We start from the raw sequence: 17030 nt of genomic DNA, 5'->3' as shown, positions 1-17030 counted from the left end.
ATATATATATATATATATATATATATCAAAAATTTTAAGTAATTTTCATTTTTTCTAACATACTTACCGAGAATTACTTTCTTAGGAGAGTCACTTGGTGACCTCTTTCTCGACCAAGGTTTTTGGCGCAGTTATCCCCCACTCTGTTCTCCCTATAGGCCTACCCCCGCCGCCAAGGGATGCGCCCTGAGGGCAGGATTAGGGCAGGTCACTGCTTCTCTGGGCCATTCTCCTCATTAAGTTCGTCGTATAGCCCAACTTGGCAATGGAAGGATGGCACTCGGGGACGGAAGGGAGGGCCATTACCCGAAAGTAATTCTCGGTAAGTATGTTAGGAAAAATAAAAATTACTTAAAATTTTTGATTTGTTCCAACACGAAACTTACCTCGAATTACTTTCTTAGGAGACTTATACTTTAGGAGGCGGGAGTGCTATCCTGACACTTGACTCGGCACGTAGGGCCTAGAGGGCTATGGAATGCGGGGGCCTATCAGAGTACGGGAGTGAGGGTAACTGCGCAACCTTACGCTATTACCTAAGATTTTACCTCTTAAAAAAAATTCTTCTGACGATTTCCTCCGGATGTAGTCGGGAAGAATGTGTTCATCGTTGGGTACAGCCTCTGGCCTTACTGCTACACAACCCGGAGGGCGGCCATGACTGTCCCAATGGAGAACCCGTCCAAGGATTTCCTTGAATAACCCTTGAGGTAGTGGGCAGTAAAGGTTGACTGGTGCGACCAAGTGCCTGTCTGTAGGATCTGCCTCACCGCCATGTTTCTCTCAAAGGGCAAAGGGGGTGCTCAGACCCCTGATGTCATGGGTCCGGGGAGTGCCTGGCACTGCCATTTTATCCTCTTCATAGGTTCTAGCGATGACTTGTCTCAGCCAGCAGGCAATGATGTTCTCGGAAACTTGCTTCCTATAAACACCTGTGGAAACGAAGAGGTTCCTGATACCTGGTCGGAGTGAGAGAAGTCGAATGACAAACCATGTATCTCTCCCACTCTCTTATCGGACGCCAAGGCCAGCAAGAAGACGGCCTTGAGGGAGAGATCTTTGTTCACGATATCTTTCAAGTGTTCAAAGTGGGAGCGACACATCATCTTCCGGACCTTGCCTAAGTCCCACTGGGGCACCTTTCCCGCCTGAGGGGGGTAAGACTGCTCGAAGCTTTTGACAAGCATCGCTATGTGTCTCGAGGCCCCCAGGACGATGCCCTTCTGGAGGAAGACTTGGCCTAAGGCAGCCCGAACCCCTTTTTATGGCTGGGATTGACATTTCCACTTTGTCCTTGAGAAACACCAGAAAATCTGCCATGTCTGGGACAGAGGCCTTAAGAGGTCTAATGTACCTCTCAGCGCACCACTTCGCGACGGAGGTCCATTTTGTCTGGAAGACCGCGGTTGGCGACTTCTTAGGAATAGAGACATTCTCTTAGCCGTGGAGGAAGAATATCTTTCTTTCTTCAGGAGCCGCTCTTAGTCTTCAGTCGTGAAGACGTAGGGAGAGAGGCCTGCCGTGGAGCTTGACGAAGTGAGGCTGGTGCAGGTCTGACCTGACGGACAGAGGCCACGGCGGTTGACTCGATAGGATCCGCGAACCACTCTCTCTGTCCAGCCACCAGGGCGCTACCAAAGTCATCTGTAGGTTTCGAGCCGCCTTTACTCTGCTGAGCACTTGTCTTATCAGCGTGAAAAGGGGGGAAAAATCGTACACATCCAGATTGTCCCACTTGTGCTGAAAAGAGTCTTCTAAGGAAGCTTTCGGGTCTGGTACAGGGGAGCAATAGACTGGGAGTTGGGCGTTGAGGTTGTTGCAAGGCGGTCAACCACCGGGGAACCCCAGCGTTGAATGATGAGCTTGGCTATTCCTGGGAGAAGGGACCATTCTGTCCCTACTATGTGGCCCATTCTGCTGAGGCCGTCGGCCAGAACGTTTTACTTCCCGGGAATGAACCTTGCTAACATCACCCCTTGAATTTTCTTCCACTCAATCTAGATTCTCTATGGTGATATCGCACAACTCCTTCGATTACAAGTACCCTGCTTCTTTATGTATGCCACTACCGTGGCGTTGTCGCTCACCCACGCCACGGTGTTCCCCTTTAGCAGACTTGCGAAGTGTAGGCATGCCTTCTGGACTGCTTCCAACTCCAGGACATTGTGTGGAGTTGCCTCTCCCCTTCCAACCAGGTCTCTCGTGCCGCTTCGTCGAGGGGAAGGGCTCCCCATCTCTGGTTGGAGGCGTCTGTGAACAGTAGTAACTCGGGAGGGCCGGTACCGAAGGACGTCCCCTTGAGTGAGTTCGACTGGCAATGCCACCATTCTAGGGAGGGTCTCGTGTCTGGAATAACTGGGATTAGCACCTGCTGCGAACCCGTCTGTCACCAGAGGTTCCTGAGATTCCATTGGACGGAACTGAGCCTTACCCTCCCTTGGGAAACTAGGTTCTCCAGAGAGACCAGGTGACCTATCAGCCTCTGCCCGTCTTCCGCCCTCCTGGGGTGTTCTGACAGGAACGGCTGACTAATGAGCCTGAGGTTTCATATCTTATTCTCCGAAGGGAAAAATTCTCACCGAAAAAAGTCTAATGTTATTCCCCAGTAGTTCATTCCGGTGGAAGGGGATAGATTTGACTACTTCGGGTTGATTCAGTTCCCCAGATCTTTGCAAAACTGGAGGAGACTTCTCCCTTGTCCCTCCAAGAGGACCTTTGAGGTGGGAAGAAGCCACCAGTCGTCCAGGTATCTGATAAGGCGTATGCCTCGTTCGTGCGCCCCCACTGCGACAGCCGTGGGGACTCTCACGAACACTTTGGGCATTGTTGACAGACCAAAGAAAAAGGGGTCCTGAATTGCAGGATCTGGGAACCCTATTTCACCCGGAGGAACTTCCGACCCGAGGTGTGGACCGGAATCTGGAAGTATGCGTCCTTGGGGTCGATGGTATCCTACAATCTTCCTCCCTCAAGGACAGCAGGACTGAATTCTGCGTGTCCATTTAGAAGTCCGTCATCTTGACGAACCTGTTGAGAGCTGACAGATCTATAACCGGTCTCCACCCCCCGGTCGCTTTTTCCACCAGGAATAGGCGACTGTAAACACCTGGCCCTGGGAGAAGAACTTCTTCCATGGTACCCTTCTCTAGCATGGACGACACCTCCTCTTGAAGGGCGGTCCTCTTTAACGGGTCTTGGGATCTAGCCATTCTATCCGGTTGGCCGGAAAAAGCGTGGGTGGTTCCGTTAGGAATGGACGTCCGTAGCCCTTCTTTAGTAAGGACACTGTCCAAGGTTCCGCTCCTTGAGCCCTCCATGCTTGCCAATGACGTCTGAGTCATCCTCCAACCCGAGGGTTGGGTGGGGATAGGGGGCCTCCCACTCTTATCTTCTTCTAGAGGGGCGGCCTGATCTGTCTCCCCTAGAGACGGGGTAACCCGACCTGAAGGAGCTAGAGGGCGCTGGAGCTCCCCTGCGGAGGGGCTGAGGCGTTGCGGACCAGGAGGAAGAGGGGGGCTTCTCTCCTCGTAGTGCTGGTAGATGCTTGGGGTGTCGCGGCACTATCCGAGACCGATCTCTTATAGGGTGGTCTCCTAGGAGTCGTAGGTCTGGGGACGTTAGTCTCCTTCTATTTCAAGACCTTCTCCATTATGGTTTCTAGTTCTTTCAGAGGAAACAGAGACTCTCCCCACAAGGGAAAGCTGCGCATGGGTCGCGTCTCCCTGTCTGGTGCCTTCCAAGACACTTTCGCCAGAACAGTGTCTCGCTTCCAGAACTGTAAGTTTACTTGTGAACGAAGGTTCTGGAGTGGGAGGTGAGACCTTCCGGACTCACCAGTGGTAGCTTATACACCCCCCCCTGGAACCCCCCCAAGCGGCGGCGCGAGCCCTAAACCACGCCCCCTTGGGCGGAGTTACCAGAGACGAGCGGGTTGACTCGGCAATGGAAGTCACATTTTTGAAGTTGTAATAGAACAAAAAATAACACAGAAGTGGTTGAGCTTACCTTGGTAGTGCAAGTTATGAAGGAATTACTGTGAAGGTGCAAATTGTTGGACATAAAGGTCTTTTTACTAGTAAATTCAATCTTCTTGTGCTCTCTTGGTTGATATGAATATTGAAAGATTCCAGTTAGTTTGTTTTCTGTGGAATAATAGTGATTGTATGTGTGTGTTCTTGTATATAGCCTACTCTGTTGAATTATGAAGTTGTTAGAATATTCCCTCCTAAGTACTGTACATGGTCTCCTCGGCTCACGGGGGAAGGGTTGGAGGGTGACCCAGACTTTGAGTCCGGAAGGTCTCACCTCCCACTCCAGAACCTTCGTTCACAAGTAAACTTACAGTTCTGGAGAGGGAGGTCTCAACCTTCCGGACTCACCAGTGGTAGCTAGGCAGATGCTTCAGGGGGCTTGAAGATGAAGTCCAGCGACCACAGCATCGAAAGCTCCCTGTAAGCCGAGGAGAGCATAGTAAGAGCTGAAGACAGAGTCGCTTCTCCAATTCATTCTGGACATGATTTCTTGTATCGATACTCCATTGTATAGCAGTCTTGATGAAGCTTGCCCCCTTATAGAGTGAAAATTCGTTGACTGTTTAGTTGCATTTGGGTCGGCTCTGAAAATGCACTCCCTAAAAAGTTGTCTCATTTTTTGTAGAGACATTATCTTGAAGTGTTCATCTAGCCATATGTGGTCTTTCCTGTCTATGTTTCTTTCCATACAGACTTTGTTGGTGTATTCCAAATAGAAGTTCAATTGTCTGACTGGACATATTTTTGGTCTGTTAGGAAGCTTCCTAAAGCTGATCTCTATTGGCGTGTAGTTGTTCTTTTGGTTTTTGGCCATGAAGGAAGGGTGGTTCCGTAAGACAATGTGTTCTGGGGTGAAGGTGCTCCTGGAAATGCTGAGATTGTTAAATTGATTAGCTCTTAAAGGGCAAGCTAAGGCTACTAGGAACAAGGTTTTCTGTGTCAGTAGTAAGGTAGAGTTATCTTTCGTGGTGTTGAGAAATGAAATTACTTTGTCTAGATCCCAGCCAGGGAACTGGTGAGAATTTCTAGGTTTCCTTCTATTAACTCCCGATATCATTGCTTTGACATATTTGTCCTCTGCAAGACAGTAACCTGGGAAATAGCCTGACAAGATAGGACCTAAAGCTGCTCTGTAGCTCTTCAGGGTGTTGTAAGACAGACCCTTGTCTATAAGGTGATTGAAAAATAAAATAATTGCTAACAGGGGAAATTTGTTGTCTCTTCCATACTCCTTGTGAATGAAACTTTTAAAAATGTTGTATAGGTTTTCATACTTGTGCAAGGAGCTGTCCCTCAAGCTGACAGCAATTTTGGAGCAAACCTCAGGAGGAAAGACGTTAGGGAGCTGATCCTTTAAATTTTGAAGGCGATCAAAGTTGATTGGAGCTTTGCTGAGGGTGAGATACAATCCTTGAGAACTATCTGGTAGTCTTCGATCTTCACAATATATCGTTTGTGCTGCTTCGCGACTGACTTCACTAATGGAATCCATGGTTCCGTCCCCTGCGATATGGTGCAGAAAAGCATATTATTATTGCATTCTTTATTGATTTTAAAAGCTACTTTGTGTAGTAAGAATCCTGGTGGAAAGGCATAGAGGGGTGTTGATCCCTTCCAGCTAATCGTAAGTGCATTATTGCTGATGGCTTTTTGATTTGGAAGAGATGAACAAAACTTTTTGCACTTAGTATTGAAGCCATTTGAGAACAGATCTATTTCTGGGGTGAAATTGAAGTCAGAGCAGATTAAGGAGAATAGACTGTCACTGAGGGAAGTTTCTGTGTGAATGGAACCCAGGTCCCTGGAAAGTGAGTCTGCGATGGTGTTACTTACTCCCCTGATCCATCTGGAATTTATCTGTATGTTGTGATCCTTCATGGTACTAAGTATTTTCCTGACTAGTTCATGGGCTAACTTGTTTCTGATACTACCCTGTTTCTTTATCCAACAATTAGTAACCTTTGAATCAACATGTATTAAGACTACCTTGTTGTATAACCTTGTGATGAAGTGTTCCAAAGAATAGAAGCAAGCTAATAACTCTCTTACATTGATGTGAAGGGAGGATTCTTCATTTGTCCAAGTTCCATTTATTGAGAGCATATTACCCGCTATTACTAATGCACCTCCCCAACCCTGGTTGGAAGCGTCAGTGAAAAGTTCTGCATCTATCTGTGGTTTTGGAATGTTAATCTCTCTGTACATTTGTCTCTGTTCCCATGGCTTTAGGTATTTTTTGAAGGTGTGGGGAATGATTTTGTACCCTGAATTAAAATAACTGTGGTACCTGTGGAGATATTTAAGATGGAATCTTCCCAAGCTTGTATAGGATGCACTAAAATTTAAAGCTCCGATTAACATTTGATAGGAATGCAGGTCGGATTTAACAGAGTTGGAGAAAGCTTTGGCCAATTCGACACACTTCTCTATGTTTTTCCCACTGGGATTCATAGTTTTCTTAATCATATTGTAATGCACTCCTAAAAATTCAATTCTTTGAGTCGGTTCAATTGTAGATTTTTTAAGTGAGATATTCCATCCTAAGTCTGAAAAGATCTTAATGACTAGCTGAATGTGATTTTTACATTTTACATAATCTTTTGCTAATATGAGAATGTCATCAAGATAGTTGAATATTAAGATGTTATATGAAGTTCTAATATACTTGATCACTGTGTACATTATTTTTGAAAAAATATAAGGTGCTGTCTTTAGTCCAAAGGGTATCACAGTCCATTTGAACTTCCTTTTACCTAGTTTGAAGGTTAGAAATTTCTGGCTACTTGCATGTAATGGAATGTGCCAATAAGCATCTTTTAAATCTAGTTTGCAGGCCCAAGAGTTTAGATGTAGATAGGGAAATAAAGTATTGGCCTTGAGCAAGGTAAAAGAAGGTTTTTTAATCATGGTGTTGAGCACTTTCATGTCAAAGATTAGTCGTACTGTTCCATCTGGTTTGAATTTATAAAATATGTGGTTGGAGTAGTAAAAGGAAGTTCTGGGGATCTGCTCTATGACACCTAGTTTTAGCAGTCTGTCACATTCACTTTCCAATATTTTACGCTTGTTAATTGAATAAAATCTATCTTTACCTGTTCTTTTTAATGACCTCTGGGCTTTAAGTTTATTATTAAACGGAATTCTCACCCCTTCATTGATAATTTTACAAGCAAAAGAGGCATTAGGAAGCTTTCTCCAACTATCAATAGTCATCAATAATGACTTACCTATCCTATTCTCTGGGGGGCTCTGGGAGGAGTTATTCATTGGTTTTGAGGCCAAAGGCGAGGTCTCTTTACTTCTATCTTGATTTATAGCATTTGGCCCAATGTCATGATGGTCTGGTGCGGAGCAAAGCTCGTTATTATCTGGTGCTGAGCAAAGCTCATTAACCACTGGTGCTGAGCAAAGCTCGTAATTAACTGGTGCTGAGCAAAGCTCATTAACTGGTGCTGAGCAAAGCTCATTATTAACTGGTGCAGAGTAAACATCGTTATCAACTGGTGCATAGAATACTGGTGCTGAAAAAATTTCTCTTTGAACTGGTGCGGAGCATGGCTCAATTTCTAGGGTCTTTCTTTTCTCTGGCTCCTGAACTATTAGCTTGTCCATTTTGTGACCTCCCCCCCCTGTACCCACCTCGCCTATTACCTCTTCTAAGTGGCTGAGACTTGAATCTAAAGTTAGGGTTACCTTTGAGGAAACTGAACCTTCTTCCCTGAAATCTGCCCCCGAAGTTGAATTTCCTACCCCTGAAGTTTGCTGCCCCTCCTCTGAGGAGGGGACCTTTGTGAAAGCAGGCAGCAATGGCTGATTTTTGGTCTTCAGTTAAATTCCAAACTTCTTTAATGTCTGCTTTGATTATAAGATCTCTTACTTCTTCCTTGAGGTATCTAGGAAGTGCTCTGCTTCTGAAATTTCTTATCAAATTTTGTATGAGGTCTATGCTCCTCCTTAGGGGACCAATAATAATTTTGGACAAAAAATCAATGTCATTTACTTTGGAGGGGTATACAATGTGTGCCAGTGCTGCATGCCCTTGAAAGGCAGAAATACTCATTTTAATATTTTCAATGTCATAAAAAAATTTTCTCTTATAACTGTCATCAAATACCTTACCTTCAGGCCAGAAATTCAACTTTGGAGTATTAATTAATTTAAAAAAGTCTGAGAACTCCTTATTTTGACTACTAACAAAGAATTTATCCCGGTTATCACTATGGCCTTCACTGAAAGTTAATGCTACTAGTGAATTATTCAATTGAATTTTCCCTTCTCTATGAAAAGATGGTTCAGCTTTGAAATTGGTGGAAATATATGAAGGAATGGGTTTATTGAAGGTAAGAAGGTTGAAATCTTCGTAATCACTTTCGTCTCCATTATTATAAAAGGAAAAGAGGTCTAAATTTGCACTTTCAGGTAATTCAGGTGATCGTCTTGAGCGCTTAGTAGGAGGGGGAGCCTCATTCTTCTTAGCAGGTGAACCACTTCTGCCGAGATGAATGTTTAATATCAGTGATTTATTTACCATAGAATAATTGAAATTTTGTTCAACAGGTATAGTAAATATGGACAGCAGCGGACCTAGAAGGCTGAAGTCAGGCAATGGGGTTCACGACTCAAATAGCCCTCTTAGGTTAATTCAGTGCCATATTTAAGTGAATGATAAGTTTAAATCTGTTATTATTAATAAACTAGACCTGCCTCATATGTAACCCTTATCAGATAGCCCCCCAGGGCCTAGGCTAGTGTCGATAGGTTTAAAGCGAGAAATGTAAGCTCGAACTTACCTGTGGTCCAGCCTACTGCCTATTAAGCGCGTGCTTTTAATGTGTCAGGCAAGCAATTTGTTTTGTGTGCTTAATTATAATTTTGTAATATATAAAAATTGGAGTATTTAGTTTGTTTATACCGATTAATCGTGTAGTAATCATGCACATGCTTTGTTTAAGCTACTTACGCTATGTTCGGAAGTGCCTGCTCTAAGCATTCAAATCATAACAAGCTTACGTATGGGGGCCGCCATTTGCATTTGTGACGTCATTAGTCTAAATCAGCTGCTTTCCATATGACGTTTTCGTTGTAAACAGAATTTAAAACCTTACCTTTTCTGGATGATTTGCATAAGAGTTTGATTCTGTTGTAGTAACATATTTACGATATCAGAATTAGAAGGCATATCACTATCTGCAGTCGATTGTGTGCGTTTTTCGTTACTGATTACGTTCTCCTCTCCGCTGGAGTCTTCGCTAAGCCGATGCACCTCCGCGGAGGTAAGAATTTGCCTAGACATAATTAAGCCGTGGGCTGAGATATTACTCTGGTTGCTGAGTGCAGGATAATGAAAATCAGCGAATGTTGGGAGCAGCGGGAGGGAAAAAGAGGAGAACGTTCTGTGCCGAAGTCAACTTCAGAAATGTGACTTCCATTGCCGAGTCAACCCGCTCGTCTCTGGTAACTCCGCCCAAGGGGGCGTGGTTTAGGGCTCGCGCCGCCGCTTGGGGGGGTTCCAGGGGGGGGTGTATAAGCTACCACTGGTGAGTCCAGAAGGTTGAGACCTCCCTCTCCAGAACACCCAGTTAGCAGTTAGTGTGAGAGACTGATATGTCAATAACCTAAGGGTTGAAGGCCTTGCTGGACAGGGTCCTCGGGGTCAAAGAAGGCTTGTACACCTCCCAAAGAGTAAGCCCACCAGTCCAGCCAAGAGGGGACGTTTACTAAGTCCCTCGACATTTTCTCCATCATAGAGGCTCCTGCTGGCGAGAACCAGACTGGGGCTGAAGAGGCTCTACTGTCTGAAAACGCCTTGACTAAGGATGTCCTGCTGACCCCCCTTAAAGGTTGGTGGACCCCGGCAGTGCTGGCCACTACCTTGCCGACATAATCCTGCTCTAGAACTAGACCTCGGGTTAGAGGAAGTGCTAGGGACGTCTTAGGTTGTAAGGAGTCTGCATGATCCTCAAAAAGGCTTGACTTCCAGGAAACTACATCCGTAGTTGCAGGTTCCGGTACCTGTGGTGTCTTCTGCAAAGGCTAACCACTCTCCTATAGACGGAGTCCTCCGTCAGGGAGCGCTCTTCTCCGTCAGCCGAGGACCTGGATTTCATCTGCGGGGACGTCCGCACCAGGGGCCTGGGTTACCGCCAGCAACGCTGGTTCAGCGGGGACTCTCGTCGGCCCAAGGCTCTGGGTGCTGAGGATGCGGTTCCCGTGGGCTGACCCGACAGCGGGAACCGTTCCTTCTGACCCGAAGGCCGCACCAGCCGGGCTGGTTCAGCCAGGCCGCCCGACCAGAAGCGCATTTCCCCCGCTGGGCGGGGTTAACCGGAGGCTTCGGGGACTTACGCTTACCTGTAGAGTCCTTCCTACCGCTTGATCTCGAGGCGCCGGGTCACCGGGCACTCCCCGGGCGCTTCGGTTCTGGAATACCAGGCACTCCCTTGCGGTGGCACCGGTTTCCCCGGCGGGGAGCTCCGCACCAGGTTCGGGGTCAGAACCGGCAACGCCGTACCGTCGAGGACTACTGTTCGTGTATTCTCTCCGGGGGACGCGGACGCGGATCCTCGTGGGCTGACCCAACGGAGGGAACCGTTCTTTTTAAGTCCGAGGGCCGAACCAGCTGTGCTGATTCGGCCAGGCTGCCCGTAAAGAAGCCCGGTTACACCTGCGGGCGGGCTGGGGGACGCGGACGCGGATCCCCGTGGGCTGACCCGACGGAGGGAACCGTTCCTTTTAAGTCCGAGGGCCGAACCAGCTGTGCTGATTCGGCCAGGCTGCCCGTAAAGAAGCTCGGTTACACCCGTTGGCGGGGTGAACCGGAGGCTTCGCGGTCTTACGCCTGCCTGAAGAGGCCTTCTCGCATTTCTCCCTGCGAGGGTTATATCTGCGTCTGGAGGATGGCCTTCATGGTGAGAAAAAACCCTGGGTTGTCGGTCCGGGGAACGTTGCAATACAGACCTGGGAGGCTCCTTCTCGGCGGGGCCCTCGGCTGCAGAAGAGACTGAAAAATACGCTAAGAGACTGGAGAAGAATTAGGGACATTTTCCCCCACATGGGGTCATCAGAGGAGACGTGGCCTGCTTGCACCAGGACTCCGTCTCCCCACACACTCTTGAAAGTAGTACTTACCTCGAACTACTTCTTAAAAGTTATCTTCTTCACAATAAACCAACCTCGTCTCCTACTCTGGGTAGGAGAGGGTGGTAGGGAAGCTCTGTCAGGCGGGACGCCCGGCGCTAGTCTTCTTAGGCGAACCCTTCGTCGCCTACTTCTTCTTGGTGCTATACCGCACCCACTCAAACTCTTGGGGAAGAGCAATGGGCACTTCCCCGCAACTGACTTACCTCGTCCCCTACTCTGGGTAGGGGAAGATGGCTGTATAAGAATCTCTATTCGACGAGGCATCGGGAATTAAGTTGGCGAGGAGAGGCTCGTCTTCCTATGAGCCTCTTGGATGTATTCTTCCTTTTGGTGCCGAAGTGCACTCACTGCACTACGTTCCAGGACCAGTAGTCCTGACACGTGGTTGAAGGGGAACATAAGCTGCCCCTACACGGCTAACACCGAGGATAAGGGGAGGAAGAATGATTTATTGTAAAAATTTGTCCTTTCAGCTATTAATTCCTTGAAGAAAATCAAGGAATACTGTTCCATAACGCACACAACGCACGACACAAGCACTTAAGGAAATGAATCAAACACCGGGTAAGGACACGGTTGAAAAGTGAACGCACAGGAACACTTGGGAAGTACACTGCGAAAAAACACAAGTCCCCATGCTGGGAACACGTGGAACACAAAATGCGCACAAAGGATCGAGTATAAGAGACTGAGAGTGAGGTGTTGAACACCTCACGCCCAAGAACTTAATGAGGAGAATGGCCCAGAGAAGCAGTGACCTGCCCTAATCCTGCCCTCGGGGCGCATCCCTTGGCGGTGGGGGTAGGCCTATAGGGAGAACAGAGTGGGGGATAACTGCGCCAAAAACCTTGGTCGAGAAAGAGGTCACCAAGTGACTCTCCTAAGAAAGTAATTCGAGGTAAGTTTCGTGTTGGAACAAATATATATATATATATATATATAATCTAGATATATATATATATATATAAATATATATATATATATATATATAACATATACAGTATATAAATACATACAGTACATTCTTACATACTTACACACACACACACATTATACATATATATATATATATATATATAACACACACATATATATATATATATATAGATAGATAGATAGATAGATAGATAGATAGATATACATATAAGTATATATAATATATAAATATATATATATATATATATATATATATAATAGATATTATTTGTATGGGAATACTATAAATAGCTGCAATATTGTAGAAATCGGTGAAACGACTGAAACATGACAGGGGAACAAGTTAAAAGATGTGAAAATGTGAAATCTATAAATGCAGGTATTGAACCAACTAATACATACACACAGAATTAGTAGGATCAAGTCGAGTAGAATACTTGAAGGTCCATGGAAAAGGATATCTAGTCTTATATTGGTATAAGTAGGGAGGACAAAGGCCTATATGAACACGAGTAATCCTATTGGTCAAAAGAAAGTGGGAGAGAGGTTAATGCGCACAAGGGCTAAACTGGTTAATATGCAACAAAATCATGTACACACGTACGTAAAAGAGTAAACACGCAGAAAGATTAAACTGGTTAGTACGCACCAAGTTATGAACTCACAAAGGAACAGGAGCGAATACAACTGCTTCGCAGAATGTCAATAAACAATTGAAAAATATCCCAGGTTAGTATAGGATTTAGATAATTTGTGTAACTTCCCATGGATTTTTCAAGCGTCCCAGAAAATAACGTATAGAAATGAAAAGTTTTTTTTTTTTAACAATTACAGTATTGTTTCCCAAGTATATTTTCCCCACCCTAAACCTCCGGTTCCTAACTGGGTGGCCTGTTGTTGGATTATTAGGGTACATCTAACTAACTATTTATTTGCGGTGAAAATACATGTAATTTATTAAGAAAACGAGTATTCCGTATGAAAAAACTTGTGTGAAAATATTGTCCCGCAATAAACTATAGTAGTACCACAAAAAAAGTGTAGCCTATCTGTAAAGATCTATTCAATTATGAGTTTCAATGCCCTACCTAACATTGCACTGTTCTGTAATGGTACTAAAATAAAAAGAATGTGTAAATAAAAATAACAAAACAGCCACAAGCACGGGCTGATATAAGGTGTATAAAGTGTTAATGGGATACATATTTACAGTATACAAAATAAAGGTATGGCCTACCATCAACGAATCATGAGTGGAGAGTAGAAATTCACATCTCTTAAGCACTAACGGAAGCAACTTTTGTTTTTCCTCTATAAAAAGAAATTGTTTAATTCTTCCTTCGTACACATAACACTGACTATGGCAACGGCGAAAACAAAATCACTACTGTTACTGTTAGCGCAAAAACAGATTGCAGGTGCCAGTAACAATTACACAGTTTGTTTTAAAGGTATAAACTCTGTAACAGCACTCCTGATCTCTCTCTCTCTCTCTCTCTCTCTCTCTCTCTCTCTCTCTCAGCCTGTTATCCTATTCCTTCAGTTTTAATGTAATTCGTTTATACTTGTTTATATATATATATATATATATATATATATTTCCTCATTCTTCTGAATTATCTTTTTATTCAAAACTCTTCCATATATCTTTTAGATACGTTCATCCGTCTATTGCCAATTTGCCCCCTACCCCAACTATCCTATCTTTTTTTCTTTTCAAGCACTCTTCTTGAAACTGCATTTTCTCCTACATATTATTTATGAACTATGTATTTTTACTCATAGTCCTCGTTTTCACTCCAGGAATTCCTGCTTTGCCTCATGAGCCACCAATTGCAGTAGATTTACGTCTACGAACTTATATAATTTCCCCCCTGTTTGTTATTTCAAACACGTCTTTAATGCATCACTGAGGACGTAAGAGTTTACTGTCAAGCATTTCTAATACTTCATGGAAATACTTTGAACAAGCCATTTTACAAGTGTGTCACCCAAAATGCTGTTTACGGATCACCGCTTCGAAAAAGGTGGCTGAGAGTTGGGTCGGGTGCCATATACAACAAGCCTTTTTAGACCTTTCCAACGAGCCAAGAACACCCCTTTACTCGTTGTGATTGCCCTTATTTTCGCGTCTTCGCATCCCTACCCCTTATACCCTGGCATAGTTCACTCATTTCCCCATTGCCATACACAGGACTTCGAGACCTCTACAACGAGACCAAGAACACCTCAATACTCCTCGTAGTTCCTGAGACACGCTTACTCTTTATTTTGCGGTTTTTGTGTCCCTACTCCTTATAGGGAGGGTTACATCCATCGCCCCCCCCCCCCATACGTCGCAGGACTTTAAGACCTTTCCAACGAGCCCAAGAACATCTCTTAACTCCGTGTGGTTGCTGAAAAACTTTTACTTTAAAAATATCTATGGTCTATGGTATACGCCGAGCCCAAGAATGCCTCCTAACTCCTCATGGTTGCTGAGAAACTTTTACTTTAAAAAGTCAATGGTTTATGGTTTGTTTTCATCTTTTAATAATAGGACTTTACGACATGACCCTTAGGAAAGGAAAAGAAATTGGGTTTTTTTTCAGGAGGGGGCCCTTGCCAGGCCCCCTGAATATCTTTATTTTGTGGTTAATAACTCATGCATTTGCTATGTAGAAACTGTGCACGTTTAAGTTGGGTATGAATAAAATTGACAAAGAACTTTTTATTTCGTTTATTTGAGGTTGAACACTAAGGATATATTTGTGATGTTGTTGTTGCTGTTTTTTAATTAACGAATCTTGCACTTGTTTCGTTTAGAAATTCTATGTTTTTGAAAGTAGACTATCTAAATGAAAATATTATCATAACACGAAATTTGAAAAACAAAAACTGTTCCTATTAGAGTTTGTAGTCCTGTCTAGTCTCCAAGTTCATTACATGAACTATATCTTCGCATGAATTAGGGTCATTCAAAAGCATAAATTTAATATTTCAAAGACTATACTGTATTATGCTCCAATGTGCACATTGCTAATAATTACCCACTCATTTACTCTTGATTTCTCGTCCCTCGTCATGTCCCATTATCGTTACCACTTGACCAATTAAATCTCTCATAAGTTTTAGTGATCCTTAATGGAACTAAGGACGTTCAGTATTCACTGTTGTTGGTCACCCTTTCAAGTAAGCTAATGATCAGACGAAAACGGCGAAAACAGGATCTGGTAAATAGAAAAACTAAATCAAATGTAGGATACTTTTTCCCGTGGGTTTGATGAATGATTTATCTTACGATGTTCCACTTTAGAGTTTAATATCACTCAGTTTTCTAGGGACTTCAAATTACTTAGAACCTCAAAAGTAGAATTAATTCTTTTGAGAATTTTACAGCAATATATGGCAATGAATAAAATCCATGGCTACCGTAAGCTCGTCGTTTACAACACGCGCGCAAACAGTATCAAAAGAATTTCTCCTAAAATATAAAATAAAATTATTTCCCCTTTTCTCCTCAGTCTTCCAAAAGAAATAGTCCACTATTCCCTCGGGAGTTGCTACCACGTCCTCACAAAAAAGCGGAAAATCCACTTTTTATTCGAATTCTTAACTATGTGGAACTTTTCTACATTTATATCTCAACACAATTTACCACCCTGAAGGAGCCTTTGAGTCGGACTTCCTTCAAAGAAAAGTGCCTTTTTTTATATAATCTCTTTTCTGTACACATGGAATATTTTTATCAACACTAGATCCATCACTTTTGACGTATATATCGCGTTAAAGTATTTGCCTGGGTAATTTACACATGTAGACCTACTGTAATCCAGTAGTCAGACCAAGAGGAGGTGCACACTACGAGCATATGAATGAGAGTTCGATGGCCAGACAGTACTACATTGGATTCCTCTCTGGTTAATCTCATTTTTCTTTTACTTAAACATATAAAAAAATATTCTCCCATTTCCTCATACGCCTGACAACCCTATGATAACCAAAAAAAAAAAAAATACTTTTCACTTAAGGGGTTAACTAATGCACTGTAATTGTTCGGTGGCTACTTTCCACTTGGTAAGAGTAGAAGAGATTATTTAGCTATGGCAAGCAGCAGCTCTTCTAGGAGATGGGCACTCCAAAATGAAACCATTGTTTTCTAGTCTTCGGTAGTGCCATGACCTCTGTACCATGGTGTTTCACTGTTTTGGGTTAGTGCTCTCTTGCCTGAGGGTACACTCAGGCAGTCTATTCTATCAGTTTCCTTATTTTCCTCACTTGGCTATTTTTTCCTTTAGAGCCTTTGGGCTTATGACATCCTCCTATAATAATAATAATAATAATAATAATAATAATAATAATAATAATAATAATATGACACATATTATTATTATTATTATTATTATTATTATTATTATTATTATTATTATTATTATTATTATTATTATTATTATTATTATTATTATTGAGGCAATTGACAGTGACAATACCTTAGCTACCATGTCAATGAATGCCCTAGAGATTGATATGATCAGTGCCCAAGCTCCCTCTCCGCCCAAGCTAGGATCAGGGAGAGCTAGGCATTGGCTGCTGATGACTCAGTAGGTAGGGCTATGAGCTCCTCCAAGCACTCCATCCTTAGCTCACAAGGATATTGAGGTTGCAAACACTACAAGAAACTATCGAGCTTGAGCGTGACTCAAACCCCAGTCTGGCAGATAGCCAGGCAGAGACATATATATATATATATATATATATAGAGAGAGAGAGAGAGAGAGAGAGAGAGACCTTAGACGACATGAATCTAAGAAGAGAGAGAGAGAGAGAGAGAGAGAGAGAGAGAGAGAGACCTTAATCGACATGAATCTAAGAAGAGAGAGAGAGAGAGAGAGAGAGAGAGAGAGACCTTAATCGACATGAATCTAAGAAGAGAGAGAGAGAGAG

The 17030-nt window shown here is 43.7% G+C and overlaps 1 long non-coding RNA gene across 2 annotated transcripts in view; it reads right to left on the bottom strand.

Moving 5' to 3' along the window:
* LOC137626096 (uncharacterized) overlaps positions 1 to 13517 on the bottom strand; it is a 350309-nt gene extending 336792 nt beyond the window's left edge. The window contains exon 1 of one of the 2 annotated variants that reach the window (XR_011040985.1): positions 13345 to 13517. This is a non-coding gene — a long non-coding RNA (uncharacterized lncRNA). The remainder of the gene's footprint in view (positions 1 to 13344) is intronic. The other variant, XR_011040984.1, reaches the window with a different exon arrangement.
* Between the last annotated feature and the right edge of the window lie 3513 nt (positions 13518 to 17030).

The sequence above is a fragment of the Palaemon carinicauda genome, chromosome 33 (assembly GCF_036898095.1).
Source record: "Palaemon carinicauda isolate YSFRI2023 chromosome 33, ASM3689809v2, whole genome shotgun sequence".
Lineage (NCBI taxonomy): Eukaryota > Metazoa > Arthropoda > Malacostraca > Decapoda > Palaemonidae > Palaemon > Palaemon carinicauda.
The sequence above is the reverse complement of the archived record's forward strand: the minus strand, read 5'-3'. Positions and strand labels throughout refer to the sequence as shown.